We start from the raw sequence: 7,897 nt of genomic DNA, 5'->3' as shown, positions 1-7,897 counted from the left end.
TTTCGTAAAGTGGTAAAAAGTTTACATTTGCACCACATTTCATTGAAAAATTCAATTATTTGTCAATAATGATTTTAATCTTAATTTGAACCATCGTAATCATAATTTGAACCAATTTTAATCTAGATTTGAACTACTGGCGGCAGCAGCTCGAGCAATTCCCACAACAGCCAATTTCATGCTAAACAACCCAAAATCACATGGATCTGCTAATTCTCATAACTATGTTTCATTAGGCAGTGGAATTTCAACTCAGAATGTTCGGAATTCTTCAGAAATTTGGAAACAAAATTTGGAATTTTTCATCTTCCAAGAGTAAACAAAGCAGCCACTAGCGCAGTCTGCAGGCCAACACTAGAAGCTCGCCCCCTCTCACTAGTTCAAATCTAGATTTCAAATGGTTCAATTCAAGATAAGATTCTCCAAGTAATAAATACGTAAATTTGATAATTTTATGACAAATAATGTGGAATATAATTCGGTTAGTCGATTCTACGATGAATTTGCTTTAAATTAACGTATTCACTTATTGCGTGTGATACAATGCGTGAGCTGTACGAGTGCACCGAGAATGTGCTTCCTCTGCACTCAGAAATAAAAGTATACACGGAATTACTATTCTTTATGCATTTTGTATCCGCATCTCTCTCACTCTCTTTCTGTTTTCATGCTATCCGCTGCTTCGTCTGGGTTGACAAATCACTTCGCTTCAACCCAGGCTAAACGGCAGATAGCATGAAAACAGAAAGAGAATGAGAGAGATGCGAATACAAAATGCATAAATAATAGTAATTCCGTGTATACTTTTATTTCTGAGTGTGGGGGGAAATGGGTGAAATCGCAGTGATTTTTCAATTTCTTATTTTCAATGAAAAAAACGCTTCATTCAATGCTTCTAAAGTCAATTCTACCAGGTTATATTACGAGAAACCATTTACCAACCTTTTTGGGACAAGATTTGCCCAAAAAGTGTATCATTTTAATGAATTTCGAAATGGTTCAAATTAAGATTACAATTTGACTAGTTCAAAGCTTGATTTCTTACCCTATAGTAGGCGGCATTCTCGCCTAAAAATAGATCAACAACGCTCACACACTGAAGGTGCCTGTTAGTCTCAAAAGATCCTAAGCAGCTATCTGACGATACTGATGACTCCTTATTTTTGGCAGTGCTGCTAGTCTTCTCGATGAAGTGGTCTTCAATAATACTTGATTCACGTATCATCGTCTATTGAGCTTATTGCAGTACTCGTTTCAAATTCACACTGAGCAGCGGTGGTAACGCGCATGAAAAATAGGGTAGGTAATCATGAATTGAACCAAATTGCGGCTTTCTGAAGCAGCGGCACTTTTGATCGATTTTTTCATCCACATGGAAATAATTTACTACGGTAAGGTCTCACGTATATGAAAGCCACGGGTATTAGCTTTCCGTAAAGTGGCAAAAAGTTAACATTTGCACCAAATTTCATTGAGAAATTCAATTATTTGTCAATAGTGATTTTAATCTTAATTTGAACCATCGTAATCATAATTTGAACCAATTTTAATCTAGATTTGAACTAGTGGCGGCAGCAGCTCGAGCAATTCCCGCAACAGCCAATTTCATGCTAAACAACTAAAAATCACATGGATCTGCTAATTCTCACAACTCTTTTCCCTTAGGCAGTGGAATTTCAACTCAGAATGTTCGGAATCCTTCAGGAATTCCAAAACTAAATTTGGAATTTTCCATCGCCCAAGAGTAAACAAAGCAACCACTAGCGCAGTCCAGTGGCGTAGCAAGGGGGGGTGCGGGGGTGCGGTCCGCACCGGGCCCCCGAATTCAGGGGGCCTCCAAATCAGAGAAGGGTTGAATAAAGTTCTTTAAATAGTGAAAGTTTGCGTCAAGTATTGAACTTATATACTTGCAGATCTGTTGATAGGAATGTCGAGGCCCCTTCGTGATTATCAAAAGATTTTGGAATGGGCACACAAATGACTAATTTGAAATCCTATTATTAACAATTATAAATATGCACACTTTATTCAAGTAATTTAGTTAGTTTAGTTTTGATCAATTCGATGATGGTACCTACAGGGGCCCCAAAATGTTTCTTCGGGTAAGGTAAATACTTACATTGCCTTCGGGGATATCTTTTACGATTTATCAGGAGTTACTTCAAAAACTTCTACAAAAATTTTTCTAAGCTTAACTTAAAACTTTTTTCAGAGATTACTTCAAAAATTCTTCTAAGCATTGATTTAGGAATGCTTACAATGATTCCTTCAGGAACTCCTCCAAGCATTTCTGCAGGAACTTTTCAAGAAATCCTTCAGGAATTCTTGCAAGGTTTTTTTTTTGAAATTTCTTCAATCATTTGTTTCGGAATACCTCTTCGGGTTCCTTCATTAAATCCTACAAGGATTATGTCATGAAGTCCTTCAAGGAATCCCTCAGATGAACCTTAAGGAATTTCTCCTAAGATTTCTTTAGAGATGTATCCAAGACATAATCTTGCAGGAGTTCCTCATGGAAAATATTTTTAATGAATTTCGGAAATCATGCTTGGAGCCATACCTGAATGGATCATTGGTAAATTTTCTAAAGGAATTGTGGAGGAATTCTCGGAGGAATTCTTGTAGAAATGTTTGCAAGAATTTTTGGAGTAATATCTAAAGGAATCTTTGTAGAATTGTCTTGATGAATCCTAAGATGTATTCGGAAAGAGCCATTGGGTTGATTTTGAAGGTATCTTTGATGACATTCTTGAAGAATTACTACAGTACTATGAAGCTAGTACTATAAGGAATACATTGGGGATTTAGGTAAAGAAATCCTGAAGAAATTTTGAAAACAAAGAGATGATGAAATGCATAATTTATTTCTCAAAGAATTCCCTTCAAAATCTTTGGAGCAAATAGAAAAATAATATTTAAAAGAATACCTATCTGGAAAGAAAATCTGAAGGAAACCTTTTAGAAATCCCTGAACGAATCTTTGTAATGTAGCTTGAAAAAAAAAAATATTTAAGAAAAAGATTTAATCTTCACTGGACTTTCATAAAGGCATTGCAAAAAGAAAATCTTGGAGAAATTTCTTTAAAAAATCTTGAAGGAATTCCAAAAGGATTCTTCTGGAAAGCTGCTGAAGTGATTATGTGAGGTAGCCCCAAAATAATCATTAGTGAAAATCTGTAAGATACTTTTTATGGAATTCTTGGGAATACATATAATTGAAGAAATTGCTTCAGAATTTGTCAAGAAGCCCTTGAAGTAATTCCTGGATAAATCGTAAGAGATATCCAATAAAGAGTTCTCACTTGAAACAAATGCTTGATGAAATCGTAAGAAACCTTTTTAGAAGTTTCGCGAAGTGAATCCGGACGAAACAGGTGTTATCTTTTAAATAATATTTAAAGGTATCAATAGAAAAATTCCTAATGGAAACCTTGTAAGAATTCCTAAAGGATTCATTGAAAGAATATCAGTAGAATTTCCTGGAGGAATTTTTGTGAGAATTCTTGAAGGATGTTTTATTTTTTTTTATTAGAATTTCTGAAGTATTTCTTCGGTTTATTTTTTTATTTTTTCAGATATCATTTTGGAAATCAGTGCAGCAATTAATTAAAGAATATCTAATCCTGAAATTACACAGAAAATTTTCTTCGGAAATTCCTTTGGGAATTCCCAGAGCATTTTTTCTGATTTCATTCTGCATTATTTTTAGAAAATTTCTGTGGCAATTCCTTTAAAAACTGTCTCAGCTATTATGTTGAAAATTGAGTTTGCTGAGCGATTCCAAGCAACAGCATCAAAATTAAGGAAATTTTTTAATTCATGATTTTCTATTGAACTGAAACTTTGCACAGTTTTTCAGTTCCATTTAAATCGCCATTTTTCGATATCAAATTTTTATTTAGAGCCACGACTAACTTTTCAAAAGGGTGTATGTGAAAATGGTTCAAAAATATTCAAAAATATGCACAGCAAAAACGGATTGTTAGATTGTTATGAATTTTTCAGCAAAGTTAGATAACTAAATGGTGATTTCTAAGAAAATATACACTGTGAAAAAAAATCTTTTTTATCATTGAAAAATGTCATTTTTGTCACAAAAACTCAAATATCTCAAAACCCTATCTTTTTACCAACTTGATTTTTTTAGGGAAAACGGTCCATTGTATTAGCAATCTACCATAAAAATTTGGTGATGGTAAACTAATAAACAAAAAAGTTATAACATTTCAAAAATTTCACAATTTTTACATTTAGTAAAAAAAATTTTTCTGTGTAAATCATTTCGGCCGGGAATCGCGATTTGATGCTGATTTTATTGTACAGCAAAGTTAGATAACTAAATGGTGATTCCTAAGAAAATATACACTGTGAAAAAAATCGTTTTTAACATTAAAAAAATATCATTTTTGTCACAAAAACTCAAATATCTCAAAACCCTATCTTTTTACCAACGTAATTTTTTAGAGAAAACGGTCCATTCTATTGGCAATCTACCATAAAAATTTGGTGATGATAACTAATAATCAAAAAAGTTATGACAATTAAAACGTTTCACAATTTTCACATTTAGTAATAAATTTGTTTTAGTGTAAATTATTTCGGCCGGAAATCGCAGTTTGATGCCATTGCGTGAGTAAAACAAGTTGTTTTTATTATATATTATATATACAGGCCCGGATTAAGGATTGTGGGGGCCCGGGGCCCAAGCGGATGTGGAGGCCCTTCTGAGAGATGAGCAAAAATGTTTTTCCTTATTTTCGAACAGTATTTGAGCAATATGAAAAATAAAGCTAATGTTAGCAAGCAAAAAAGGCTTTTGTGGGGGCCCCAAAAAAGTGTTTTCCCTCTTCTTCAAGATGAATGTTGAAAGCGTGTTTTGCAACGTTAAAAATATTGAAATGGGTATAGATGTTGAAGAATATTTCAAAGCATTTTTGAAAAGGGGCGTAATTAAATTGTTTAAACAGATGTCGCTGATGGTACGGTGGCATGACTCTCTGCACTTAGCACTTCTGGCAATTTCTCAGTTGTTGTTGTTTTCGAACTTCCTGCACCCTGCTTTACCGAAGATATACAGATGGCTCGTTTGTCAAATTCTAGACGGCAGGACGTGCAAATGCGTAAATTTGTATACAGTGTGGACATTTGGGCATAACCAGTCTCTTTCAGTTTATCTATGGTGCTTTCGGTGAGATTTCGTAACTCTTTTGAACATTTTTTTTCATCAAACGGTCTACAAGAGAGCGTTGAGTTGAAGACCTTTGAGAAAGCGACTGTTCATGTTGTTCGTTAGATTATAATAAACAAAATCACTTATTAGTTTTAACTGACTAGTTTGGTGTTGGTGGCTGAAGAAAAAATTTACTATACAATTTTTAATATCCATAGCGGTAGTATTTTTTTTGCTTTTTCGTGAGCAGAGCATTGTCATGGTATGTATACAGACAAACAAACGTAACACTGACGAAATTTTCATTGACCACGCCTTTAACGATCATTTTGAATCTTGGTTGTGGCTTTCATAACCATAAGAGCGCCCATCGTTTTTCTTTCCGTTTGACGTTTCACACTAGCGCCTTCTGATGACGATATTGCACAACGCAGTGTTTCGTGAAACATTTCCACCAGGTGATGGTAGTGTGAACTGGGCGATGGATTTTCACTAAAATTGTTCTAGGCGTTTCGTCTGTTTGTTTGTGGTATGTACCTCTCATGCATTTGTTGTTGTTGAAGTTACTCTTATTCTTCCGATCATAAAGTCTGTTCTCTAAGAGGTATTTTTTTGCAGATAAACAAGGCGTTTACGCGTATATAAAACTTTTATTATACGGCTTTTGTCTTGAAAATAAGTTTAATTTTATTTTTCTTATAATCAACAGTTTTTCAACACTATCAAGGGATTTTTTCACCAGTCACGTACAATAAAAAGTATGACACTCTCAATATTTTTGATCACAACACTGGATCGCGTCTCAGTTTCAAATAGATACTGTAGTAATTATGAATAATCAAACTAAAATATCATGAAAACAACTTGTTTAATTCAGGCGGTAGCCTTTACCTAGGTGCTGCGAATAGAAACGGTTTTATTTTTCAAGCTAGCTAACACACACCAACACACTCCCGGCACACAGCTTGTAAACACGCACGAGCGTTCAATTTTCTTGCAAACACCTCTCTCAGCGCAGTTGTCAAACATGCCGTCGCGACGCTGTTCGGAAATGGTAAACATGATCAATCCACCATTATTCCAGTTTTGTTTTCGTGTGCAAAGTTTATTATTTTCCATTCGCGATGGAAATTTTGATGGATAGTTATTACAAAATTAGCTGAAAAGGGTTCAAAACAATGTTTATCCTTCTCCTCGCTTTCCAACGGATTGACAGCGGCAAATGGAGATATCGTGACTACAGTTTTGATTATATCCGCAGCACCTAGATAACAATACTCTTCAATCAAGCACACAGGAACAACAAGGTTTAACATAACCTCTATCTTCAATGTTTGGCTCCCAATGTTTGGCTCCCGCAGAGAGAGCATATTGAGTCAGTCCGCGATACTCAGGCCTTTACAATAAAATCAGTATCAAAATATAATTCTCAAAATAATTTACACAGAAAAAAATTTTTTTTTTGTTGCTAAATGTAAAAATTGTGAAATGTTTGAAATGTCGTAACTTTTTTGTTTATCAGTTTACCATCACCAAAATTTTATGGCAGATAGCTAATATAATGGGCCATTTCCCCTAAAAAATTGACGTTGGTAAAAAGATAGGGTTTTGAGATATTTGAGTTTTTGTGACTAAGATCATATTTTTTTAAAGTAAAAAAAGAAATTTTTTACAGTGTATATTTTCTAAGGAATCATCATTTAGTTATCTAACTTTGCTGAAAAATTCATAACAATCGAACAATCCGTTTTTGCTGTACAGCTTTTAGAATATTTTTGAACTATTTTCGCATACACCCTTTTGAAAAGTTAGTCGTGAGTGAATATGAAGGTTTAATATCGAAAAATGGCGATTTATATGAAATGGAAAAACTGTGCTAAGTTTCAGATATTTTTGAAATGGTCGCTCAGGATCGACTGACATGACTCCGTGGAATTCCTCTCCTTTGGTAAAAAATCTCAAGTTTTTTTAGGGTCCCCGTTAGAAGTATAAATGAAAATTTATGCAGCAATTATTTTGCGAAATTGTTAGACAATTCCTTTGGGAAATCTTCAATGAATTCTCGAAAATGCTTCAGCAATTACTTTACGAATTTCAGATTTTTATTTCTTCGAAATATCTTTAGAAATTTTGTCTGCAACCTTTCGCTAGTTTTTTTTAACAATTCGTTTGAAAAATCCTCGGGTAATTACTTTGGGAAATGTCAACACTCTCCTGGATACTTCTTTACCAATTCCTAAAGGAATTGATTGGTTTTGGTTAATTCATTTGGCATTTGCTTTAGAAATTGTTTTAAAAACTCTTTCGGAAAATCCTTCGGAATTTGCTTTGGTAACCCTTTTGAAATTTCTCGGCAATAATATTCGGAATTGACTTTTGTTATTAGTTTTGAAAATCATTACGTTTCGAAATTCTTTGGGCAATAGGAAGCAATCAGTGAAGTACTAGATTGAAAGTAGTGAGCTGGATTTTTGTATGGTGAGATGATCAGTTCTCCGTTTCTGCAATGAAATGGTGCAAACAGCTTGGGTTATATGATTTCTTGCCTAATTTGATGCTGTTTGAGCAAAAGTTTGGGTAACTGTGTTGTTGTATTATTTATTTCTTGCAACTTGCTTTGAGAATTTATCAAGAAACTTCTACGGGGTTTCACCGGCATTCCCTTTGCTTATATTTTTAAAAATTCTTTTGGTTTATCTTTCAACAGTTACTTAAGAAATTCATTCG

Source organism: Aedes albopictus, chromosome 3 (assembly GCF_035046485.1).
Source record: "Aedes albopictus strain Foshan chromosome 3, AalbF5, whole genome shotgun sequence".
Taxonomy (NCBI): Eukaryota; Metazoa; Arthropoda; class Insecta; order Diptera; family Culicidae; genus Aedes; species Aedes albopictus.
This window is presented reverse-complemented; position numbering follows the sequence as displayed.